General features: G+C 42.5%; 23 non-coding genes across 23 annotated transcripts; all 23 read left to right on the top strand.

Moving 5' to 3' along the window:
• The first annotated feature begins 316 nt into the window (after positions 1 to 316).
• Positions 317 to 477, top strand: LOC124257878. Its single transcript, XR_006893407.1, has one exon. It is a non-coding gene; the product is annotated as a U1 spliceosomal RNA (small nuclear RNA).
• A 463-nt stretch (positions 478 to 940) lies between these two features.
• Positions 941 to 1104, top strand: LOC124257870. Its single transcript, XR_006893400.1, has one exon. It is a non-coding gene; the product is annotated as a U1 spliceosomal RNA (small nuclear RNA).
• Positions 1105 to 1569: 465 nt separating this feature from the next.
• On the top strand, positions 1570 to 1731 carry LOC124257920. Its single transcript, XR_006893443.1, has one exon. It is a non-coding gene; the product is annotated as a U1 spliceosomal RNA (small nuclear RNA).
• Positions 1732 to 2193: 462 nt separating this feature from the next.
• LOC124257877 lies at positions 2194 to 2354 on the top strand. Its single transcript, XR_006893406.1, has one exon. It is a non-coding gene; the product is annotated as a U1 spliceosomal RNA (small nuclear RNA).
• A 465-nt stretch (positions 2355 to 2819) lies between these two features.
• On the top strand, positions 2820 to 2979 carry LOC124257888. Its single transcript, XR_006893417.1, has one exon. It is a non-coding gene; the product is annotated as a U1 spliceosomal RNA (small nuclear RNA).
• A 465-nt stretch (positions 2980 to 3444) lies between these two features.
• LOC124257945 lies at positions 3445 to 3608 on the top strand. The gene has a single exon (XR_006893466.1). It is a non-coding gene; the product is annotated as a U1 spliceosomal RNA (small nuclear RNA).
• A 463-nt stretch (positions 3609 to 4071) lies between these two features.
• Positions 4072 to 4233, top strand: LOC124257950. Its single transcript, XR_006893471.1, has one exon. It is a non-coding gene; the product is annotated as a U1 spliceosomal RNA (small nuclear RNA).
• A 462-nt stretch (positions 4234 to 4695) lies between these two features.
• LOC124257892 lies at positions 4696 to 4856 on the top strand. The gene has a single exon (XR_006893420.1). It is a non-coding gene; the product is annotated as a U1 spliceosomal RNA (small nuclear RNA).
• Positions 4857 to 5317: 461 nt separating this feature from the next.
• On the top strand, positions 5318 to 5479 carry LOC124257919. Its single transcript, XR_006893442.1, has one exon. It is a non-coding gene; the product is annotated as a U1 spliceosomal RNA (small nuclear RNA).
• Positions 5480 to 5942: 463 nt separating this feature from the next.
• Positions 5943 to 6104, top strand: LOC124257949. Its single transcript, XR_006893470.1, has one exon. It is a non-coding gene; the product is annotated as a U1 spliceosomal RNA (small nuclear RNA).
• Positions 6105 to 6565: 461 nt separating this feature from the next.
• LOC124257918 lies at positions 6566 to 6727 on the top strand. The gene has a single exon (XR_006893441.1). It is a non-coding gene; the product is annotated as a U1 spliceosomal RNA (small nuclear RNA).
• Positions 6728 to 7190: 463 nt separating this feature from the next.
• On the top strand, positions 7191 to 7352 carry LOC124257917. Its single transcript, XR_006893440.1, has one exon. It is a non-coding gene; the product is annotated as a U1 spliceosomal RNA (small nuclear RNA).
• Positions 7353 to 7816: 464 nt separating this feature from the next.
• LOC124257893 lies at positions 7817 to 7979 on the top strand. Its single transcript, XR_006893421.1, has one exon. It is a non-coding gene; the product is annotated as a U1 spliceosomal RNA (small nuclear RNA).
• Positions 7980 to 8442: 463 nt separating this feature from the next.
• Positions 8443 to 8605, top strand: LOC124257907. The gene has a single exon (XR_006893430.1). It is a non-coding gene; the product is annotated as a U1 spliceosomal RNA (small nuclear RNA).
• Positions 8606 to 9069: 464 nt separating this feature from the next.
• On the top strand, positions 9070 to 9233 carry LOC124257933. Its single transcript, XR_006893455.1, has one exon. It is a non-coding gene; the product is annotated as a U1 spliceosomal RNA (small nuclear RNA).
• A 462-nt stretch (positions 9234 to 9695) lies between these two features.
• LOC124257946 lies at positions 9696 to 9856 on the top strand. Its single transcript, XR_006893467.1, has one exon. It is a non-coding gene; the product is annotated as a U1 spliceosomal RNA (small nuclear RNA).
• Positions 9857 to 10318: 462 nt separating this feature from the next.
• On the top strand, positions 10319 to 10482 carry LOC124257922. Its single transcript, XR_006893444.1, has one exon. It is a non-coding gene; the product is annotated as a U1 spliceosomal RNA (small nuclear RNA).
• A 464-nt stretch (positions 10483 to 10946) lies between these two features.
• LOC124257910 lies at positions 10947 to 11110 on the top strand. The gene has a single exon (XR_006893433.1). It is a non-coding gene; the product is annotated as a U1 spliceosomal RNA (small nuclear RNA).
• A 464-nt stretch (positions 11111 to 11574) lies between these two features.
• LOC124257891 lies at positions 11575 to 11735 on the top strand. The gene has a single exon (XR_006893419.1). It is a non-coding gene; the product is annotated as a U1 spliceosomal RNA (small nuclear RNA).
• A 464-nt stretch (positions 11736 to 12199) lies between these two features.
• On the top strand, positions 12200 to 12361 carry LOC124257883. Its single transcript, XR_006893412.1, has one exon. It is a non-coding gene; the product is annotated as a U1 spliceosomal RNA (small nuclear RNA).
• A 464-nt stretch (positions 12362 to 12825) lies between these two features.
• On the top strand, positions 12826 to 12986 carry LOC124257944. Its single transcript, XR_006893465.1, has one exon. It is a non-coding gene; the product is annotated as a U1 spliceosomal RNA (small nuclear RNA).
• A 463-nt stretch (positions 12987 to 13449) lies between these two features.
• Positions 13450 to 13613, top strand: LOC124257864. The gene has a single exon (XR_006893393.1). It is a non-coding gene; the product is annotated as a U1 spliceosomal RNA (small nuclear RNA).
• Positions 13614 to 14078: 465 nt separating this feature from the next.
• Positions 14079 to 14246, top strand: LOC124257887. Its single transcript, XR_006893416.1, has one exon. It is a non-coding gene; the product is annotated as a U1 spliceosomal RNA (small nuclear RNA).
• The last annotated feature ends 10819 nt before the right edge of the window (positions 14247 to 25065 follow it).

Here is a 25065-nt window from a genome sequence, read left to right as displayed (position 1 = left end):
CATTCAACTCTGACTTGAATATATTTCAGATGGGATCCCATTGAGAGCCAGTTGTGTTTTGACTGTCAAGTTGTCTCCCCTGCGTCCCGGACATGAGGAGAGCGTTTATACAGCTTAAATGTAAATAAACCCCGTTCTGTGTGGTTTTCTCTATCAGTATTTTTTTCATAAAGTGAATGTGCTAATGTAGTGTCCTGTACATTAAACAGTATGAACAAGAAACCTGTCATGAAATATATGTGAAGCGTTGTTTAACAGACACCCGAGTGGGGTGAAGCCAGGATGATGTAAATGAAAACTGCGGCCAGGGAAAAGCATACTTACCTGGCACAGGCTTTACAGTGATCCGCAAGGCTGTGGGCCCGGGCGAGACCTTTCCATTGCACATCGGCTTGGTTGACCCCTGCGATCGTCCCAAATGTGGACGACTCGGGTGCGCAATTTATAAGTGTGGGGACTGCGTTCGCGCTCTCCCTTTAAAAACAAACCAAAAATAGAAATTTTACTTCCAAACTTTTCCCCTCAAAGTCACTTTCAGATGATTGTTTTTCCAGGGAGGTTTTCAAGCTCTATACCTTGAATGTGTATGTGTCAAGCTATATACTTAAGCAAAAGAATCTATTTCATTCAACTCTGACTTGAATATATTTCAGATGGGATCCCATTGAGAGCCAGTTGTGTTTTGACTGTCAAGTTGTCTCCCCTGCGTCCCGGACATGAGGAGAGCGTTTATACAGCTTAAATGTAAATAAACCCCGTTCTGTGTGGTTTTCTCTATCAGTATTTTTTTCATAAAGTGAATGTGCTAATGTAGTGTCCTGTACATTAAACAGTATGAACAAGAAACCTGTCATGAAATATATGTGAAGCGTTGTTTAACAGACACCCGAGTGGGGTGAAGCCAGGATGATGTAAATGAAAACTGCGGCCAGGGAAAAGCATACTTACCTGGCACAGGCTTTACAGTGATCCGCAAGGCTGTGGGCCCGGGGCGAGACCTTTCCATTGCACATCGGCTTGGTTGACCCCTGCGATCGTCCCAAATGTGGACGACTCGGGTGCGCAATTTATAAGTGTGGGGGACTGCGTTCGCGCTCTCCCCTTTAAAAACAAACCAAAAATAGAAATTTTACTTCCAAACTTTTCCCCTCTCAAAGTCACTTTCAGATGATTGTTTTTCCAGGGAGGTTTTCAAGCTCTATACCTTGAATGTGTATGTGTCAAGCTATATACTTAAGCAAAAGAATCTATTTCATTCAACTCTGACTTGAATATATTTCAGATGGGATCCCATTGAGAGCCAGTTGTGTTTTGACTGTCAAGTTGTCTCCCCTGCGTCCCGGACATGAGGAGAGCGTTTATACAGCTTAAATGTAAATAAACCCCGTTCTGTGTGGTTTTCTCTATCAGTATTTTTTTCATAAAGTGAATGTGCTAATGTAGTGTCCTGTACATTAAACAGTATGAACAAGAAACCTGTCATGAAATATATGTGAAGCGTTGTTTAACAGACACCCGAGTGGGGTGAAGCCAGGATGATGTAAATGAAAACTGCGGCCAGGGAAAAGCATACTTACCTGGCACAGGCTTTACAGTGATCCGCAAGGCTGTGGGCCCGGGGCGAGACCTTTCCATTGCACATCGGCTTGGTTGACCCCTGCGATCGTCCCAAATGTGGACGACTCGGGTGCGCAATTTATAAGTGTGGGGACTGCGTTCGCGCTCTCCCCTTTAAAACAAACCAAAAATAGAAATTTTACTTCCAAACTTTTCCCCTCAAAGTCACTTTCAGATGATTGTTTTTCCAGGGAGGTTTTCAAGCTCTATACCTTGAATGTGTATGTGTCAAGCTATATACTTAAGCAAAAGAATCTATTTCATTCAACTCTGACTTGAATATATTTCAGATGGGATCCCATTGAGAGCCAGTTGTGTTTTGACTGTCAAGTTGTCTCCCCTGCGTCCCGGACATGAGGAGAGCGTTTATACAGCTTAAATGTAAATAAACCCCGTTCTGTGTGGTTTTCTCTATCAGTATTTTTTCATAAAGTGAATGTGCTAATGTAGTGTCCTGTACATTAAACAGTATGAACAAGAAACCTGTCATGAAATATATGTGAAGCGTTGTTTAACAGACACCCGAGTGGGGTGAAGCCAGGATGATGTAAATGAAAACTGCGGCCAGGGAAAAGCATACTTACCTGGCACAGGCTTTACAGTGATCCGCAAGGCTGTGGGCCCGGGCGAGACCTTTCCATTGCACATCGGCTTGGTTGACCCCTGCGATCGTCCCAAATGTGGACGACTCGGGTGCGCAATTTATAAGTGTGGGGACTGCGTTCGCGCTCTCCCTTTAAAAACAAACCAAAAATAGAAATTTTACTTCCAAACTTTTCCCCTCTCAAAGTCACTTTCAGATGATTGTTTTTCCAGGGAGGTTTTCAAGCTCTATACCTTGAATGTGTATGTGTCAAGCTATATACTTAAGCAAAAGAATCTATTTCATTCAACTCTGACTTGAATATATTTCAGATGGGATCCCATTGAGAGCCAGTTGTGTTTTGACTGTCAAGTTGTCTCCCCTGCGTCCCGGACATGAGGAGAGCGTTTATACAGCTTAAATGTAAATAAACCCCGTTCTGTGTGGTTTTCTCTATCAGTATTTTTTTCATAAAGTGAATGTGCTAATGTAGTGTCCTGTACATTAAACAGTATGAACAAGAAACCTGTCATGAAATATATGTGAAGCGTTGTTTAACAGACACCCGAGTGGGGTGAAGCCAGGATGATGTAAATGAAAACTGCGGCCAGGGAAAAGCATACTTACCTGGCACAGGCTTTACAGTGATCCGCAAGGCTGTGGGCCCGGGCGAGACCTTTCCATTGCACATCGGCTTGGTTGACCCCGCGATCGTCCCAAATGTGGACGACTCGGGTGCGCAATTTATAAGTGTGGGGACTGCGTTCGCGCTCTCCCTTTAAAAACAAACCAAAAATAGAAATTTTACTTCCAAACTTTTCCCCTCTCAAAGTCACTTTCAGATGATTGTTTTTCCAGGGAGGTTTTCAAGCTCTATACCTTGAATGTGTATGTGTCAAGCTATATACTTAAGCAAAAGAATCTATTTCATTCAACTCTGACTTGAATATATTTCAGATGGGATCCCATTGAGAGCCAGTTGTGTTTTGACTGTCAAGTTGTCTCCCCTGCGTCCCGGACATGAGGAGAGCGTTTATACAGCTTAAATGTAAATAAACCCCGTTCTGTGTGGTTTTCTCTATCAGTATTTTTTTCATAAAGTGAATGTGCTAATGTAGTGTCCTGTACATTAAACAGTATGAACAAGAAACCTGTCATGAAATATATGTGAAGCGTTGTTTAACAGACACCCGAGTGGGGTGAAGCCAGGATGATGTAAATGAAAACTGCGGCCAGGGAAAAGCATACTTACCTGGCACAGGCTTTACAGTGATCCGCAAGGCTGTGGGCCCGGGGCGAGACCTTTCCATTGCACATCGGCTTGGTTGACCCCTGCGATCGTCCCAAATGTGGACGACTCGGGTGCGCAATTTATAAGTGTGGGGGACTGCGTTCGCGCTCTCCCCTTTAAAAACAAACCAAAAATAGAAATTTTACTTCCAAACTTTTCCCTCTCAAAGTCACTTTCAGATGATTGTTTTTCCAGGGAGGTTTTCAAGCTCTATACCTTGAATGTGTATGTGTCAAGCTATATACTTAAGCAAAAGAATCTATTTCATTCAACTCTGACTTGAATATATTTCAGATGGGATCCCATTGAGAGCCAGTTGTGTTTTGACTGTCAAGTTGTCTCCCCTGCGTCCCGGACATGAGGAGAGCGTTTATACAGCTTAAATGTAAATAAACCCCGTTCTGTGTGGTTTTCTCTATCAGTATTTTTTTCATAAAGTGAATGTGCTAATGTAGTGTCCTGTACATTAAACAGTATGAACAAGAAACCTGTCATGAAATATATGTGAAGCGTTGTTTAACAGACACCCGAGTGGGGTGAAGCCAGGATGATGTAAATGAAAACTGCGGCCAGGGAAAGCATACTTACCTGGCACAGGCTTTACAGTGATCCGCAAGGCTGTGGGCCCGGGGCGAGACCTTTCCATTGCACATCGGCTTGGTTGACCCCTGCGATCGTCCCAAATGTGGACGACTCGGGTGCGCAATTTATAAGTGTGGGGACTGCGTTCGCGCTCTCCCTTTAAAACAAACCAAAAATAGAAATTTTACTTCCAAACTTTTCCCCTCTCAAAGTCACTTTCAGATGATTGTTTTTCCAGGGAGGTTTTCAAGCTCTATACCTTGAATGTGTATGTGTCAAGCTATATACTTAAGCAAAGAATCTATTTCATTCAACTCTGACTTGAATATATTTCAGATGGGATCCCATTGAGAGCCAGTTGTGTTTTGACTGTCAAGTTGTCTCCCCTGCGTCCCGGACATGAGGAGAGCGTTTATACAGCTTAAATGTAAATAAACCCCGTTCTGTGTGGTTTTCTCTATCAGTATTTTTTCATAAAGTGAATGTGCTAATGTAGTGTCCTGTACATTAAACAGTATGAACAAGAAACCTGTCATGAAATATATGTGAAGCGTTGTTTAACAGACACCCGAGTGGGGTGAAGCCAGGATGATGTAAATGAAAACTGCGGCCAGGGAAAAGCATACTTACCTGGCACAGGCTTTACAGTGATCCGCAAGGCTGTGGGCCCGGGGCGAGACCTTTCCATTGCACATCGGCTTGGTTGACCCTGCGATCGTCCCAAATGTGGACGACTCGGGTGCGCAATTTATAAGTGTGGGGACTGCGTTCGCGCTCTCCCTTTAAAACAAACCAAAAATAGAAATTTTACTTCCAAACTTTTCCCCTCTCAAAGTCACTTTCAGATGATTGTTTTTCCAGGGAGGTTTTCAAGCTCTATACCTTGAATGTGTATGTGTCAAGCTATATACTTAAGCAAAAGAATCTATTTCATTCAACTCTGACTTGAATATATTTCAGATGGGATCCCATTGAGAGCCAGTTGTGTTTTGACTGTCAAGTTGTCTCCCCTGCGTCCCGGACATGAGGAGAGCGTTTATACAGCTTAAATGTAAATAAACCCCGTTCTGTGTGGTTTTCTATCAGTATTTTTTCATAAAGTGAATGTGCTAATGTAGTGTCCTGTACATTAAACAGTATGAACAAGAAACCTGTCATGAAATATATGTGAAGCGTTGTTTAACAGACACCCGAGTGGGGTGAAGCCAGGATGATGTAAATGAAAACTGCGGCCAGGGAAAAGCATACTTACCTGGCACAGGCTTTACAGTGATCCGCAAGGCTGTGGGCCCGGGGCGAGACCTTTCCATTGCACATCGGCTTGGTTGACCCCTGCGATCGTCCCAAATGTGGACGACTCGGGTGCGCAATTTATAAGTGTGGGGACTGCGTTCGCGCTCTCCCCTTTAAAACAAACCAAAATAGAAATTTTACTTCCAAACTTTTCCCCTCTCAAAGTCACTTTCAGATGATTGTTTTTCCAGGGAGGTTTTCAAGCTCTATACCTTGAATGTGTATGTGTCAAGCTATATACTTAAGCAAAAGAATCTATTTCATTCAACTCTGACTTGAATATATTTCAGATGGGATCCCATTGAGAGCCAGTTGTGTTTTGACTGTCAAGTTGTCTCCCCTGCGTCCCGGACATGAGGAGAGCGTTTATACAGCTTAAATGTAAATAAACCCCGTTCTGTGTGGTTTTCTCTATCAGTATTTTTTCATAAAGTGAATGTGCTAATGTAGTGTCCTGTACATTAAACAGTATGAACAAGAAACCTGTCATGAAATATATGTGAAGCGTTGTTTAACAGACACCCGAGTGGGGTGAAGCCAGGATGATGTAAATGAAAACTGCGGCCAGGGAAAAGCATACTTACCTGGCACAGGCTTTACAGTGATCCGCAAGGCTGTGGGCCCGGGGCGAGACCTTTCCATTGCACATCGGCTTGGTTGACCCCTGCGATCGTCCCAAATGTGGACGACTCGGGTGCGCAATTTATAAGTGTGGGGACTGCGTTCGCGCTCTCCCTTTAAAAACAAACCAAAAATAGAAATTTTATTCCAAACTTTTCCCTCTCAAAGTCACTTTCAGATGATTGTTTTTCCAGGGAGGTTTTCAAGCTCTATACCTTGAATGTGTATGTGTCAAGCTATATACTTAAGCAAAAGAATCTATTTCATTCAACTCTGACTTGAATATATTTCAGATGGGATCCCATTGAGAGCCAGTTGTGTTTTGACTGTCAAGTTGTCTCCCCTGCGTCCCGGACATGAGGAGAGCGTTTATACAGCTTAAATGTAAATAAACCCCGTTCTGTGTGGTTTTCTCTATCAGTATTTTTTCATAAAGTGAATGTGCTAATGTAGTGTCCTGTACATTAAACAGTATGAACAAGAAACCTGTCATGAAATATATGTGAAGCGTTGTTTAACAGACACCCGAGTGGGGTGAAGCCAGGATGATGTAAATGAAAACTGCGGCCAGGGAAAGCATACTTACCTGGCACAGGCTTTACAGTGATCCGCAAGGCTGTGGGCCCGGGGCGAGACCTTTCCATTGCACATCGGCTTGGTTGACCCCTGCGATCGTCCCAAATGTGGACGACTCGGGTGCGCAATTTATAAGTGTGGGGACTGCGTTCGCGCTCTCCCCTTTAAAACAAACCAAAAATAGAAATTTTACTTCCAAACTTTTCCCTCTCAAAGTCACTTTCAGATGATTGTTTTTCCAGGGAGGTTTTCAAGCTCTATACCTTGAATGTGTATGTGTCAAGCTATATACTTAAGCAAAAGAATCTATTTCATTCAACTCTGACTTGAATATATTTCAGATGGGATCCCATTGAGAGCCAGTTGTGTTTTGACTGTCAAGTTGTCTCCCCTGCGTCCCGGACATGAGGAGAGCGTTTATACAGCTTAAATGTAAATAAACCCCGTTCTGTGTGGTTTTCTCTATCAGTATTTTTTCATAAAGTGAATGTGCTAATGTAGTGTCCTGTACATTAAACAGTATGAACAAGAAACCTGTCATGAAATATATGTGAAGCGTTGTTTAACAGACACCCGAGTGGGGTGAAGCCAGGATGATGTAAATGAAAACTGCGGCCAGGGAAAAGCATACTTACCTGGCACAGGCTTTACAGTGATCCGCAAGGCTGTGGGCCCGGGGCGAGACCTTTCCATTGCACATCGGCTTGGTTGACCCCTGCGATCGTCCCAAATGTGGACGACTCGGGTGCGCAATTTATAAGTGTGGGGACTGCGTTCGCGCTCTCCCCTTTAAAAACAAACCAAAAATAGAAATTTTACTTCAAAACTTTTCCCCTCTCAAAGTCACTTTCAGATGATTGTTTTTCCAGGGAGGTTTTCAAGCTCTATACCTTGAATGTGTATGTGTCAAGCTATATACTTAAGCAAAAGAATCTATTTCATTCAACTCTGACTTGAATATATTTCAGATGGGATCCCATTGAGAGCCAGTTGTGTTTTGACTGTCAAGTTGTCTCCCCTGCGTCCCGGACATGAGGAGAGCGTTTATACAGCTTAAATGTAAATAAACCCCGTTCTGTGTGGTTTTCTCCATCAGTATTTTTTCATAAAGTGAATGTGCTAATGTAGTGTCCTGTACATTAAACAGTATGAACAAGAAACCTGTCATGAAATATATGTGAAGCGTTGTTTAACAGACACCCGAGTGGGGTGAAGCCAGGATGATGTAAATGAAAACTGCGGCCAGGGAAAGCATACTTACCTGGCACAGGCTTTACAGTGATCCGCAAGGCTGTGGGCCCGGGGCGAGACCTTTCCATTGCACATCGGCTTGGTTGACTCCCTGCGATCGTCCCAAATGTGGACGACTCGGGTGCGCAATTTATAAGTGTGGGGACTGCGTTCGCGCTCTCCCTTTTAAAACAAACCAAAAATAGAAATTTTACTTCCAAACTTTTCCCTCTCAAAGTCACTTTCAGATGATTGTTTTTCCAGGGAGGTTTTCAAGCTCTATACCTTGAATGTGTATGTGTCAAGCTATATACTTAAGCAAAAGAATCTATTTCATTCAACTCTGACTTGAATATATTTCAGATGGGATCCCATTGAGAGCCAGTTGTGTTTTGACTGTCAAGTTGTCTCCCCTGCGTTCCGGACATGAGGAGAGCGTTTATACAGCTTAAATGTAAATAAACCCCGTTCTGTGTGGTTTTCTCCATCAGTATTTTTTCATAAAGTGAATGTGCTAATGTAGTGTCCTGTACATTAAACAGTATGAACAAGAAACCTGTCATGGAATATATGTGAAGCGTTGTTTAACAGACACCCGAGTGGGGTGAAGCCAGGATGATGTAAATGAAAACTGCGGCCAGGGAAAAGCATACTTACCTGGCACAGGCTTTACAGTGATCCGCAAGGCTGTGGGCCCGGGCGAGACCTTTCCATTGCACATCGGCTTGGTTGACCCCTGCGATCGTCCCAAATGTGGACGACTCGGGTGCGCAATTTATAAGTGTGGGGGACTGCGTTCGCGCTCTCCCCTTTAAAAACAAACCAAAAATAGAAATTTTACTTCAAAACTTTTCCCCCTTCAAAGTCACTTTCAGATGATTGTTTTTCCAGGGAGGTTTTCAAGCTCTATACCTTGAATGTGTATGTGTCAAGCTATATACTTAAGCAAAAGAATCTATTTCATTCAACTCTGACTTGAATATATTTCAGATGGGATCCCATTGAGAGCCAGTTGTGTTTTGACTGTCAAGTTGTCTCCCCTGCGTTCCGGACATGAGGAGAGCGTTTATACAGCTTAAATGTAAATAAACCCCGTTCTGTGTGGTTTTCTCCATCAGTATTTTTTCATAAAGTGAATGTGCTAATGTAGTGTCCTGTACATTAAACAGTATGAACAAGAAACCTGTCATGGAATATATGTGAAGCGTTGTTTAACAGACACCCGAGTGGGGTGAAGCCAGGATGATGTAAATGAAAACTGCGGCCAGGGAAAAGCATACTTACCTGGCACAGGCTTTACAGTGATCCGCAAGGCTGTGGGCCCGGGGCGAGACCTTTCCATTGCACATCGGCTTGGTTGACCCCTGCGATCGTCCCAAATGTGGACGACTCGGGTGCGCAATTTATAAGTGTGGGGGACTGCGTTCGCGCTCTCCCCTTTAAAAACAAACCAAAAATAGAAATTTTACTTCAAAACTTTTCCCCCTTCAAAGTCACTTTCAGATGATTGTTTTTCCAGGGAGGTTTTCAAGCTCTATACCTTGAATGTGTATGTGTCAAGCTATATACTTAAGCAAAGAATCTATTTCATTCAACTCTGACTTGAATATATTTCAGATGGGATCCCATTGAGAGCCAGTTGTGTTTTGACTGTCAAGTTGTCTCCCCTGCGTTCCGGACATGAGGAGAGCGTTTATACAGCTTAAATGTAAATAAACCCCGTTCTGTGTGGTTTTCTCCATCAGTATTTTTTCATAAAGTGAATGTGCTAATGTAGTGTCCTGTACATTAAACAGTATGAACAAGAAACCTGTCATGGAATATATGTGAAGCGTTGTTTAACAGACACCCGAGTGGGGTGAAGCCAGGATGATGTAAATGAAAACTGCGGCCAGGGAAAGCATACTTACCTGGCACAGGCTTTACAGTGATCCGCAAGGCTGTGGGCCCGGGCGAGACCTTTCCATTGCACATCGGCTTGGTTGACCCCTGCGATCGTCCCAAATGTGGACGACTCGGGTGCGCAATTTATAAGTGTGGGGACTGCGTTCGCGCTCTCCCCTTTAAAACAAACCAAAATAGAAATTTTACTTCAAAACTTTTCCCCTTCAAAGTCACTTTCAGATGATTGTTTTTCCAGGGAGGTTTTCAAGCTCTATACCTTGAATGTGTATGTGTCAAGCTATATACTTAAGCAAAAGAATCTATTTCATTCAACTCTGACTTGAATATATTTCAGATGGGATCCCATTGAGAGCCAGTTGTGTTTTGACTGTCAAGTTGTCTCCCCTGCGTTCCGGACATGAGGAGAGCGTTTATACAGCTTAAATGTAAATAAACCCCGTTCTGTGTGGTTTTCTCCATCAGTATTTTTTCATAAAGTGAATGTGCTAATGTAGTGTCCTGTACATTAAACAGTATGAACAAGAAACCTGTCATGGAATATATGTGAAGCGTTGTTTAACAGACACCCGAGTGGGGTGAAGCCAGGATGATGTAAATGAAAACTGCGGCCAGGGAAAAGCATACTTACCTGGCACAGGCTTTACAGTGATCCGCAAGGCTGTGGGCCCGGGGCGAGACCTTTCCATTGCACATCGGCTTGGTTGACCCCTGCGATCGTCCCAAATGTGGACGACTCGGGTGCGCAATTTATAAGTGTGGGGGACTGCGTTCGCGCTCTCCCCTTTAAAAACAAACCAAAAATAGAAATTTTACTTCAAAACTTTTCCCCCTTCAAAGTCACTTTCAGATGATTGTTTTTCCAGGGAGGTTTTCAAGCTCTATACCTTGAATGTGTATGTGTCAAGCTATATACTTAAGCAAAAGAATCTATTTCATTCAACTCTGACTTGAATATATTTCAGATGGGATCCCATTGAGAGCCAGTTGTGTTTTGACTGTCAAGTTGTCTCCCCTGCGTTCCGGACATGAGGAGAGCGTTTATACAGCTTAAATGTAAATAAACCCCGTTCTGTGTGGTTTTCTCCATCAGTATTTTTTCATAAAGTGAATGTGCTAATGTAGTGTCCTGTACATTAAACAGTATGAACAAGAAACCTGTCATGGAATATATGTGAAGCGTTGTTTAACAGACACCCGAGTGGGGTGAAGCCAGGATGATGTAAATGAAAACTGCGGCCAGGGAAAAGCATACTTACCTGGCACAGGCTTTACAGTGATCCGCAAGGCTGTGGGCCCGGGGCGAGACCTTTCCATTGCACATCGGCTTGGTTGACCCCTGCGATCGTCCCAAATGTGGACGACTCGGGTGCGCAATTTATAAGTGTGGGGGACTGCGTTCGCGCTCTCCCCTTTAAAAACAAACCAAAAATAGAAATTTTACTTCAAAACTTTTCCCCCTTCAAAGTCACTTTCAGATGATTGTTTTTCCAGGGAGGTTTTCAAGCTCTATACCTTGAATGTGTATGTGTCAAGCTATATACTTAAGCAAAAGAATCTATTTCATTCAACTCTGACTTGAATATATTTCAGATGGGATCCCATTGAGAGCCAGTTGTGTTTTGACTGTCAAGTTGTCTCCCCTGCGTTCCGGACATGAGGAGAGCGTTTATACAGCTTAAATGTAAATAAACCCCGTTCTGTGTGGTTTTCTCCATCAGTATTTTTTCATAAAGTGAATGTGCTAATGTAGTGTCCTGTACATTAAACAGTATGAACAAGAAACCTGTCATGGAATATATGTGAAGCGTTGTTTAACAGACACCCGAGTGGGGTGAAGCCAGGATGATGTAAATGAAAACTGCGGCCAGGGAAAAGCATACTTACCTGGCACAGGCTTTACAGTGATCCGCAAGGCTGTGGGCCCGGGGCGAGACCTTTCCATTGCACATCGGCTTGGTTGACCCTGCGATCGTCCCAAATGTGGACGACTCGGGTGCGCAATTTATAAGTGTGGGGACTGCGTTCGCGCTCTCCCTTTAAAACAAACCAAAAATAGAAATTTTACTTCAAAACTTTTCCCCCTTCAAAGTCACTTTCAGATGATTGTTTTTCCAGGGAGGTTTTCAAGCTCTATACCTTGAATGTGTATGTGTCAAGCTATATACTTAAGCAAAAGAATCTATTTCATTCAACTCTGACTTGAATATATTTCAGATGGGATCCCATTGAGAGCCAGTTGTGTTTTGACTGTCAAGTTGTCTCCCCTGCGTTCCGGACATGAGGAGAGCGTTTATACAGCTTAAATGTAAATAAACCCCGTTCTGTGTGGTTTTCTCCATCAGTATTTTTTTCATAAAGTGAATGTGCTAATGTAGTGTCCTGTACATTAAACAGTATGAACAAGAAACCTGTCATGGAATATATGTGAAGCGTTGTTTAACAGACACCCGAGTGGGGTGAAGCCAGGATGATGTAAATGAAAACTGCGGCCAGGGAAAAGCATACTTACCTGGCACAGGCTTTACAGTGATCCGCAAGGCTGTGGGCCCGGGCGAGACCTTTCCATTGCACATCGGCTTGGTTGACCCTGCGATCGTCCCAAATGTGGACGACTCGGGTGCGCAATTTATAAGTGTGGGGGACTGCGTTCGCGCTCTCCCCTTTAAAAACAAACCAAAAATAGAAATTTTACTTCAAAACTTTTCCCCCTTCAAAGTCACTTTCAGATGATTGTTTTTCCAGGGAGGTTTTCAAGCTCTATACCTTGAATGTGTATGTGTCAAGCTATATACTTAAGCAAAAGAATCTATTTCATTCAACTCTGACTTGAATATATTTCAGATGGGATCCCATTGAGAGCCAGTTGTGTTTTGACTGTCAAGTTGTCTCCCCTGCGTTCCGGACATGAGGAGAGCGTTTATACAGCTTAAATGTAAATAAACCCCGTTCTGTGTGGTTTTCTCCATCAGTATTTTTTCATAAAGTGAATGTGCTAATGTAGTGTCCTGTACATTAAACAGTATGAACAAGAAACCTGTCATGGAATATATGTGAAGCGTTGTTTAACAGACACCCGAGTGGGGTGAAGCCAGGATGATGTAAATGAAAACTGCGGCCAGGGAAAAGCATACTTACCTGGCACAGGCTTTACAGTGATCCGCAAGGCTGTGGGCCCGGGCGAGACCTTTCCATTGCACATCGGCTTGGTTGACCCCTGCGATCGTCCCAAATGTGGACGACTCGGGTGCGCAATTTATAAGTGTGGGGACTGCGTTCGCGCTCTCCCCTTTAAAACAAACCAAAATAGAAATTTTACTTCAAAACTTTTCCCCTTCAAAGTCACTTTCAGATGATTGTTTTTCCAGGGAGGTTTTCAAGCTCTATACCTTGAATGTGTATGTGTCAAGCTATATACTTAAGCAAAAGAATCTATTTCATTCAACTCTGACTTGAATATATTTCAGATGGGATCCCATTGAGAGCCAGTTGTGTTTTGACTGTCAAGTTGTCTCCCCTGCGTTCCGGACATGAGGAGAGCGTTTATACAGCTTAAATGTAAATAAACCCCGTTCTGTGTGGTTTTCTCCATCAGTATTTTTTTCATAAAGTGAATGTGCTAATGTAGTGTCCTGTACATTAAACAGTATGAACAAGAAACCTGTCATGGAATATATGTGAAGCGTTGTTTAACAGACACCCGAGTGGGGTGAAGCCAGGATGATGTAAATGAAAACTGCGGCCAGGGAAAAGCATACTTACCTGGCACAGGCTTTACAGTGATCCGCAAGGCTGTGGGCCCGGGGCGAGACCTTTCCATTGCACATCGGCTTGGTTGACCCCTGCGATCGTCCCAAATGTGGACGACTCGGGTGCGCAATTTATAAGTGTGGGGGACTGCGTTCGCGCTCTCCCCTTTAAAAACAAACCAAAAATAGAAATTTTACTTCAAAACTTTTCCCCCTTCAAAGTCACTTTCAGATGATTGTTTTTCCAGGGAGGTTTTCAAGCTCTATACCTTGAATGTGTATGTGTCAAGCTATATACTTAAGCAAAAGAATCTATTTCATTCAACTCTGACTTGAATATATTTCAGATGGGATCCCATTGAGAGCCAGTTGTGTTTTGACTGTCAAGTTGTCTCCCCTGCGTTCCGGACATGAGGAGAGCGTTTATACAGCTTAAATGTAAATAAACCCCGTTCTGTGTGGTTTTCTCCATCAGTATTTTTTTCATAAAGTGAATGTGCTAATGTAGTGTCCTGTACATTAAACAGTATGAACAAGAAACCTGTCATGGAATATATGTGAAGCGTTGTTTAACAGACACCCGAGTGGGGTGAAGCCAGGATGATGTAAATGAAAACTGCGGCCAGGGAAAAGCATACTTACCTGGCACAGGCTTTACAGTGATCCGCAAGGCTGTGGGCCCGGGCGAGACCTTTCCATTGCACATCGGCTTGGTTGGGTTGACCCCTGCGATCGTCCCAAATGTGGACGACTCGGGTGCGCAATTTATAAGTGTGGGGGACTGCGTTCGCGCTCTCCCCTTTAAAAACAAACCAAAAATAGAAATTTTACTTCAAAACTTTTCCCCCTTCAAAGTCACTTTCAGATGATTGTTTTTCCAGGGAGGTTTTCAAGCTCTATACCTTGAATGTGTATGTGTCAAGCTATATACTTAAGCAAAGAATCTATTTCATTCAACTCTGACTTGAATATATTTCAGATGGGATCCCATTGAGAGCCAGTTGTGTTTTGACTGTCAAGTTGTCTCCCCTGCGTTCCGGACATGAGGAGAGCGTTTATACAGCTTAAATGTAAATAAACCCCGTTCTGTGTGGTTTTCTCCATCAGTATTTTTTTCATAAAGTGAATGTGCTGAAGCCAGGATGATGTAAATGAAAACTGCGGCCAGGGAAAAGCATACTTACCTGGCACAGGCTTTTGTGATCCTTGGAAGTATATGAGTGTTTATTGAGTGTGCTTTTTTATATAGGTCTACGGGCGGGCATAGGACTTTTGTCCTTGTGTTTTCGGACTCCCCCCATCCACCATGTCTGCCATTCTTCAGTCAGTCAATGGACCCTGGAAGTCTGAGACATCGCCTGATGTCCGCAAGAGAGTAGTGAAGTTGGACCTTACTGGTTCGGATCGTTTTTCCGTCACAAGATTCCGTCTGTTTTCTTTTGTGGAGGAACTTTTTGGTCATGGAGCTGTTTTGAGACTGTGTAAAAGAGCCAAAGCCACGGAATGGTTTGCCACTGTTAATTCTGTGGATCTGGCGGAACAGATGCACCAGGTGTCCTATGCAGATCTCAGTGAACGTGTTGGTGTTCATTTCTCTCTTGTGAACAAGGTGCGGACATCCCTAAGAGTACATTGGCTTCCGGAAGAATATGGCTACGCCTATCTGGCACGATTCTTTTCGGAGTTTGGGAGAATTATTTCCATTAAAGAGGAAGCAAGTACGGAGGATTTTGACTCCGGAGTTCTTTTGGGGACACATGAAGTCGTCTTGGAAACGTGCTTGGAGGATGTGGCTCGGATTCCCCATCTTGTCAACATAACATCAAGAAATGGTGTCTTCCCTCTGCTTGTCACTATGGCTGGACGTCCACCTCTGTGTTTAAAGTGCCATGAGGTTGGTCATGTGAGGCGGGAGTGTAAGGGACAAACTAGTATTCTACCTCAGCCTTCATTACGGAAATCCTACTCGCAGGCCCTTACTACGACGCCTGGAGGAAATAATTCATACATGGATGAGGAGGAGGATGAGTCAACAGAGATACAGGCCGATCTTGATGAGGCAATGGGTAAATCGAAGGACTGGTCTGGTGAGGGCGCTCAGGAGAACACAAACACCACGGAATCGGTTCCTGTGGACAGTGGCGCAGAAGGAACAGCAGTGATGGATCCTGATGAACCTGTTGGTGATGGTGCTGGGAAGATGGATGTGACAGTCACGGACTCAGTTCATGTGGACAGTGGCGCAGAAGGAACATCAGTCACGGCTCCGGATGAATCTGGTGGTGAAGGTACTGGGGAGATGGATGTGACAGTCACAGAAGCCACGACAGGAAACACCAGGAAACGGCCCTCTTCGCCAGTGAGGAAACCTGATAAGTCCGCGAAAATAGTGCATGATGCCATGAAGGATGCCTCTAGGAGATCGGCAACAGGGTGGCAGCTGAAGAACCATCCTGTGGACACAGATGATTCTGGGAGTAGTGGTATGGGAAGTCCTGTGACATAAGTTGGTCTTTATGTCATCTCACCTAGATAACGAATTGGACATGCCCTTGGACTTTGGACTCAGATTTGTGCTAACAACTAAGTGTGCTGTTTTTGTGATGATGATTCGGACACGCCCATGGACTATGTTACAGAACAATGGATTCATAATATACAGCTTTGGCTGGGACTTGATTGTTGTGAGTATTGTACCCATATTCAATTTTACATATTTGTGTGTATCTATTGTAATCATACTCTTGTACATTTATTTAGTTGTTGCTTCTTTGCAGTACGTCTGTTGTATAGTTGTATGTGTATATGTGTTACTACGTTTTCTGTACGTTTGGTGTAGACACCAAAATAGTCATATACTTTACAATGTTTAAGATAGCTACTATAAATTGTGCTGGTATAAGGGGAGGGCCCAGAAGGCGTGTGTTATGTGAAGAGTGGAAGCGAATGAATGTGGATATTTTATTTATTCAAGAATGTCATGTTGCTTGTGTGAAAGAAGGAGAGACTGTGGAGAAACTGTTTGAATGTAAAGCCTTCTGGAGTTTTGGTACGGGTAATGCACGTGGGGTAGGCATTTTATTATCTGGTAAATTACATTACAAAATTGTTCATTTCCATTATGATTTTGATGGCAGGCTCTTGGTTTTAGATATTGATATTGATAACAATTCTTTTAGATTTATAAATATTTACGCTCCTAATCATTATTCAGATAGAAGGGATTTCTTGTTATCATTAGAAAATCATCTTGTTACTCGTCGCCTTGTTGTTCTTGGGGGAGATTTTAACTTTGTTTTGTCAACCGCTTTAGATAAAGTTGGGGGGAATCCAAATTGTGGTACTGGGGGAGCAACGATTTTGAAACGTTTTTTAAATTCATATAAACTAAATGACCCTTTTCGGGCTTTGCATAAAAATAAAGTCATAACAACATGGCGTGGTGGAAATGTTAGTTGTCGGCTAGATAAATTTTATATCTCTGCTCCTTTAGTACCGGTTATTAACAGTTGTGATGTACAACCATGTTCCATCTCTGATCACGATTATTGTGTTCTGGAGTTGGAGGTTGTTGATTGTATCTCTGTAGGACCTGGGTTTTGGAAATTTAATAATTCACTACTTAAAGACAAATCATTTATCTTGGAATTTCAAAAGTTTTGGGAATCTTTACATGTTCAGGCTGATTTGTCTCTTTCGGACTGGGATTGCCTTAAGGCTCAAATTAAAACTTTTGTTTTGGCTTATGGGTTGTCGAACTGTATTTTTAAACTCTATACCTTGTATGTGTATGTCTCAAGCTATATACTTAAGCAAAGAATCTATTTCATTCCAAGCTCTGACTTGAAATATATTTCAGATGGGATCCCATTGAGAGCCAGTTGTGTTTTCGAATTGTCAAGTTGTCTCCTTGCGTCCCGGACATGGTGAGAGCGTTTAGACAGCTTAAATGTAAATAAATCCGTTCTGTGTGGTTTTCTCTATCAGTAATATTTTTTCATAAAGTGAATGTGCTAATGCAGTGTCCTGTACATTAAACAGTATGAACAAGAAACCTGTCATAGAATATATGTGAAGCGTTGTTTACCATACACCCGAGTGGGGTGAAGCCAGGGTGATGCAAATGAAAACTCCGACCAGGCAAAAGCATACTTACCTGGCACAGATTTTGTCGGATCTGCAGGCTAGTATTTCGAGAATTAATACTTTTTTTCTGTGTCTAGGTCGACGGGCAGGCTGGACTTTGTGCTTGTCTTCAGACTCCCCCAATTTAGTTTCATCATGGCTGCGGACAGGTTTAGTGCAAACCGACTTGGAGTGATGGAGTTTGTCAACGACATTGTAGGGATGGGATGTGTTGAGCGCATTAGCAAACGTGACAAGGGATACGAGTTGTTTGTAATTCTCAAATCAAGCCAAGCTGCTGAACAGCTCTATGCAAAGTGTTTCCAGAGAATTTCACTGAGTTTATATGTGGAGCTTGTCCTTGTAAACAGAGTGAGATCGGCAGTCAGGATACACTGGTTGCCTGAAGAGTATGGAGTGACGTTCTTGAGCAGACAACTACAGCCATATGGAAAGGTGACCAACATCCATGAAGAGAGGGGAAAATATGAAAGAACTAAGGACATTGTATTGGGGACAGACGAGGTCATTTTGGAATGCTCACATGAGGATATTCGAAAAATCTCCCATTTACTTCATGTAACTGCGCCTGACTTATCAACTTCCCTTTGCTGTTCATTAGTGGCTGGTCGACCTCCTTTCCTTTGTGTCTAAAGTGTGAGGAGGTCAGCCATAATCAAACGGTAATGCAGTAACAGGGCAAAACATTCACAGCCTGTGCTCCGTGCTGCAGCACAAAGATCTTACTCAGAGATAGTTCAAGGCAAGAATATTCAGAGGAATCATGTGTTTGAGGATGAGAGAATTGGAACCGGAGAAAGAACTAGATCCAGAGCTCCAGCATTGTTCCTCCGGTAAGAAACGTTTTTCAAATTCATATAAATTAATTGTTGCTTTTAGGGCTTTACATTAAAATAAAAAATCACAACATGGCGAGGTGGAAATGTTAGCTGTCGGCAAGATAGATTTTTGTATCTCTGCTCCTTTAGAACCGGTTATAAAGTTGTGATGTGCAACCATGTTCCATTTCTGATCACGATTATTGTGTTCTAGATCTGGAGGTTGTTCATTGTATCTCTGTAGGACCTGTGTATTGGATGTTTAATAATTCCTTACTTAAAGAGAAATCATTTATATTGGAATTTAAAAAAAAGTTTTAGAATCTTTAAATGTTCAGGCTGATTTGTCTCCCTGCAGATTGGGATCAGCCTCAAGGCTCAAATTAAAACTTTGTATTGGCTTATTGGAAAAGTTAGCTGCCAATAAAAGAAATATTTTACTTTAGCTTCAAAGGCTATACAGAGATCTGATAGCTGCAGAAGGCCAGAGGCCTGGCGAGTATGCAGAACAGTTAAAAGCGATCAAATCACAACTATATGATTTCCATTATGGAAAGGTACAGGGAAGTGCAATCCGCTCCAGAGTGGAAGTTTTGGGAAAATAATGAGAAACCATCAAAACATTTTTACAGTCTGAATTTAAACGCATTGGAGATAAAAACCATTCGATTCTTGGAGAATGGTTCTGAAACTTATGACAAAAATGGTTCCATTCGGAACTATTGCATGGAGTTTTACGAAAATTTATACACCCGTGAGGAAATTGATGATTTTTATTGTTCGGAATTTCTTAGGGTTTACCTTCCCTATGAGTAAGAGGTTCCGGCTGATGGATAATAACAAGAAGCCCCGGGTTTGGATAAGGTTCAAAGTAAAGGAGTTTTATCCTCAAGGGTTTTGGCCTTTATGTCCGGAATATAGTACTACATATTTACATAAATTTGTATTACATTTGGGCACTCTTAGCAATTCTCAAAAAACTAAGACATTTGTAAGGACCCCCAAAACTCCTCAATTTGTTACATAATGGAGAAACGCCCTATCAGCCTGTTAAATGTAGATTATAAAATATTGTCTAAGTTGGCACAAAACCGGTTGTCATCAGTAATTGCTGAGATTGTACACCCTGATCAGACATGTTCTATCAGGGGACAGATCAATAACAGACAACATACATCTTCTACAGATGTAGCTGATTATGTGCAGCAAAGGGGATTCTATGGCATTTGTTTGCTTGGATCGAGAAGGTTTAGATCAGGTAAATCCTGATTTCATGTTCAGGGGCCCTACACCAAACATGGGTTTGGTCAAGTTATCAACCTGGTCAGCCTATTATATAACTAACGTTAGTAGTACCGTGTTAAGTAAACGGTTGCCTTTCAAATTCCCGGTGAGGAGGAGTCAGGCAAGGCTGCAGCCTCAACCCTTTGTCAGACGTTTGCTTCAAGTGGTGAGTGGTATGGTAGAGGTACTGGTGCCCGTCTAAGCATGGCCAAACCAAAGGCCATATCGTTTGGGAAATGGCGTTCTTCAGCCGACCATCCTTTCAGTATATCATGGCCCGATTCTTGTAAAATTTTGGGAGTTTGTTTTTGGAAGTAGGTCCTCACAGTGATAGCTGAACAAAAATTCTTGGAAATTCCACCGGGGTTCTAAATTTTAATTTTAAAGACCGGTTTTATCCATTTATGGTAAAATCCACTCTCTGTAATGTATCGTAGCCATGTCAAAGTTGTGGTATGTCAGCTGTATTGCACATACCCAAACACTTTGTTGATATTTTTACATTGGCATTTGATTTTTCTGGGGATCCCATCTATTTGAACCATTAGCTAGACGTGTTTCATATAATAATATAAAGAATTTGTTATCAGTTCCCTCATATACTTATTCTTAACTCATGCTTTACGTTTGTACCATCGTCATAAAATTATTAATAATAGTCAGTCCAGTGTAAGTATGCTAGTTTTGCTTTGTAGGTAGTTGGTTTTCCCTTAAAATTAATGCTGAATTTGCTTCTTATTTAATGCCTCTATTCAAATTGATATACCGCACCATATTATCAAAGGTTTTAGAATCCTATAGATATTTCAATTGATTGTTTCCCAATTATAACTGGTTCTCACCTGTAAAAGTTTTCTTATTTTATCAAATGTTAATTACCAATATATGTACACAGAGCCTGTCATCTTCCGACATTTTCCTAATTGTACTTTTTAAATCTGCCTTTTATTGCTCAACGGCTCATTTCCTGACCCCCTTCTAAAACAATTATCATGGCGTCTCCTTGACGACATTGTCCCTACTACTTTTAACCTTTACTTGTAGACATACCCTTATTAAAAAAAGTACTTTCTGTGAGTAGAAACAGGTCTGTTGTGGAAGTGCTCAGGGAATATGTGGAAGTAGAAGGTGTAAGGATATTCTAATGAGTCCGAATCATTAAATGGAATTAACTGAACAAAAGAAATGTTCCGCATAATACGGTTTGGAGATAAGACGTCAATACTGATAGCAATTGCCTAGTAGAACACCGATATGTTTGAGGTGTCATGGTTTCAGACATGTGCGAGCAGTGCCCTGGTCCATATCACAGGTTTATTGTCTACAGGAGCAAGTTGTTTCAAACAATTTCAGACTTAAGAACACACGGATGGATAATTACAGTGATTCAGATGATGATGAGTACATGGAGAGTGTAGAAAAGTCTGAAGAACAGACTCAGGACAACTCAGTTTCAACAGATGACTCTGAAGGGAAAGAGGGTAGACACATCACATCAGGGTGTGTGAGTGGTAAGTTAAAACATTTAACGTCACATTGGCAATATTTCAGCCATATAGTGACGAGAAACAGGTTGACATACTCATTACATACAAATAGTTAAATAGCCAGATGCATCGAAGACTGTAAAATATCTAGAGTATCACAGATGGTGTCTAAACTAAGCTTTGCAACTAGTATGAAATAATTTATTCCTGAAGACAATAATAATATTAAAATGTGCTATAGATCGCAAGCAACCGAAGGTAGATCACCATGATAGGGACTATAGGACCATGCAGTGACTTGCTACCTGCATGGACCATCACATCAGGAAGCAACAGAGAAACAAGAAGAAGAGCAGAGACAGAGAATGGAATGGAGATTGCCAGTTTTTTTCAGTCACCAGTTTTCACCATGTCAGGGGAGGGCGCCTCTGTGTCTACGGCGTATGGAGGTGGGTCATGTTCGCCGAGAATGTTCAGGAACAAGGAAGATTATAGAGCGTCCTACCCATATAAGGAAGAAGAGAGTTATGCTGAGGGATCACCTGGATATAGGGATGCAGAAGAAAACCCGGAGAAAGAAGCCCCACCTGAAGGAGCTGTCCCTAAACAGACAGTACCAGAGAACACCACTAATACTCCCAGACGCTGCCATAGTTATACTAGAGGACAGTACTGATATACCAGAGGTCACTAGTGACCTGGAGGAACACATGGAACAAGTGAGCACTGAGGACTTTGATGCTGGATGTATGTTGGGCATCTTTGATGTGGTCATGGAGATATCCTTTGAAGACATAGCCAAGATTCCGCATCTTGTTAACATTCAATCAAGGAATGGTGTGTTCCAGCTACTGTTTACTATGTCGGGGAGAACACCCGTGTGTCTCAAGTGTCTTGAGGTTCGTCATGTTCGGAGGGAATGCACTGGTGGCAGAAAAGTCAGAGAACGCCCTATGCAGACACAGAGGAAGAGTTATGCTGAGGTGTTGGCCAGATCCAAGGGACCGACTGGTTACAGAGAGGAACAAGAAAATCCCGGAGAAAGAAACCACACCTCAGGAAGCTGCCCCTAAGCAGGCAGTATCAGAAGATACTATGACTATATAAGAATGAATGAGTGAGTGAGTTTAGTTTTACGCCGCACTCAGCAATATTCCAGCTATATGGCGGCGGTCTGTAAATAAAACGAGTCTGGACCAGACAATCCAGTGATCAACAGCATGAGCATCGATCTGCACAATTGGGAACCGATGACATGTGTCAACCAGGTCAGCGAGCCTGACCACCTGATCCCGTTAGTCGCCTTTTACGACAAGAATGGGTTGCTGAAGACCTATTCTACCCCGGATCTTCCTGGGTCGACTATATCAGAAGATCCCATAGTGACCCCAGAGGTCAGTAATGATATACCGGACGTCAGTAGTGACCAGGAGGAGCTCATGGATTCTACTGAGATATTACCAGAAGTCCCAAGGAAGAGGCCTGTATCACCCTCCAAGCAAGATAAATCTGTAAAGTTTGTGAAGGACACAATGGATGATCTGCACCGTTGGAGAGCTGGAGAGCTGAACAGTTGGAATCAGTTGTCTCGGAATGTTGACAGTGGAACTGATGAATCCATGGGTAGCCCTTTGAGGCGGAACCTAGTGTGTATGTTTGGTTTCACAGGATGACGACTTGGACATGCCCCTGGATAATGGATAACATTACCCCAACAACAAATTACGGCATATTGCAAGTTTTGTGTGGTTTTAGCTGGATTATGTGTTATGCCCTGACGACTAGGATATGACCCTGAACTATGGAAACGGACATGCAATTAACAAACAACGGCCTGCTGTCGGTTCTTGTGTTTTGTGTTGTGGCTTACAGTGTGCATCTGACGATATGGATTTGTACCTGGAATCTGATTTTGAATATGGATATTATACAGGACGACGTTGGTATGTACAGAAATATATGTTTTGTATATCTCTTATCTAAGTATTACTGTTGTATATATTTGGTTTTAACTTTAAATATGTATATATAGTGTGTCTATTCCATTATATAAGGAGGATTAATAATCTGGCACGTTTGTTTTGTTGTTTTTGTTCAGAAAGAAGTCAACATCTCAGGAACAGCCTCTAGATTCAGACACTTCCGAGATGGAGACAGAAGCTGTGTAAAGGAAACGGACACAGTCACCCATGACGAAGAAGAAGATGGCGGCACGAACAGTCATGGACACGATAGAGGATATCCACAGAAGGGATTCCAACTGGCAAGGTGGCTCCAACCCACGTCATTAATTCCGATGGCTCATCTAGTCCTGGAAGTGTTACAACTTAACTGTGGTGAAATGTGTTTTGAACGAACGTTTCTGATTTGAATATGCCTCTCGATTATGGATTATGCGTGGTTTAAGGCCTTAGGCTGGGATTTCGTGTTTGCTGTGAGTCTTTTCAACTTTCTTACAAGCTTATAGACATGAATATCGTTGTTATTTATGCTCGTTTTGTAGTTTTGTAAATATTATTCATGTATAGTTGTTGATATTAATTTGAATATCAAAATGTATAAGTTTGTAACTCTGAATCGTGTAGGGTTGAGGGAATTGACCAGAAGGCGCGTCTTGCAGAGACAGAATTTGAATGTAAGGCCTGCAGTTTTGGTACAGGAAATGCATGTGGGGATGGCATGTAAATTTATGTTTCAACAAGGGGGCCGCAAACTGTATACCTTGAATGCGTATGTGTCAAGTTATATGCTTCAGCTCTGACTTTAATATATTTGAAATGGCATCCCAGTGTGAGCCAGTTGTGTTTGACTGTTAAGTTGTCTCCCTTGCGTCCCGGGCATGGGATGCACGTGCATGCAGCTTAAATGTATATAAATACATTTTAGAGTGGTTTTCCCTATCAGTATTTGTTTTCATAAAGTTAATAAGTGAGGTAATACCAAACTCACCACCCGAGTTTGGTGAAGCCGGAATGGTGTACATTGTAACTACGATCAGGGGAAAGCATACTTACCTGGCACACACTTCTGTGATCTGCAGGCTGTATTTTCAATATAACCTTTTTCTTATTCGCAGGTCTACTTTGTAAGGGCTCTGAGTCCTTTGGTCTCCCATTTTCAGTTGACATGGATACGGTCAACACGACTGCCAATGGACCAATGAGGTCGGAAACATTCATGGAAGTGCGCAAGTGTATTGTGCACTTTGAGTTTGTCGGACCATAGAGGTTCCCTGTCACAAGGTTATTCCCTTTCTTGGAGGAGCGTTTTGGGAAAGGATCTGTTACACGACCCTCAAAGCGTCAGAAGGTGACCGAGTGATTTGCCACCATGTCCCTCTGAGGTGCTGGCCAAAAGACTTCGTGAGACTGAATACATTCAGATCAACCCTGATGTGGGTGTTTACTTTTCTTTGGTAGACCGTCTACGGTATTTTATATGTGGGCATTGGCTTCCTGCGGAGTATGGTGGTGTTTTACCTCAGCATTTTTTTTCAGAGCTCGTGGAACGGTCATATCTTCCAGGGACGAAATAAGTGCAGATGAGTTTGACAAATGGTGCCTTCTGTGAACTTACGTGGTTGTTTTAGAAACCAAGTGAGTAACATTCCACGTCGAATTACGTTCCAGGTGGTGGACACACTTCTTTTCAACTCCTACTGACCATGGCTGGTCCTCCACCCCCGTGCGTTAAGTGCCAAGAAGAGGGACACGTCAGGAAGGAATGCAAGTATACCGCAAAGAAACCAACGATGTCCAAACCTGCACCGAGGTAAACCTTTGCAGAGGCCTTGAGAGCACATCGGACAGAAGCAGCATACATGGACAGAATAAAAGGTGACAGACTTTAAACCAGAGGATATTCTTCATGAGGAGGATCAGGGCAT

Source organism: Haliotis rubra, unplaced genomic scaffold, assembly GCF_003918875.1.
Source record: "Haliotis rubra isolate DU_JTF1 unplaced genomic scaffold, ASM391887v1 Scf677, whole genome shotgun sequence".
Taxonomy (NCBI): domain Eukaryota; kingdom Metazoa; phylum Mollusca; class Gastropoda; order Lepetellida; family Haliotidae; genus Haliotis; species Haliotis rubra.
Note: the sequence above shows the minus strand (reverse complement) of the source record. Positions and strands in the feature narration are given on the sequence as shown.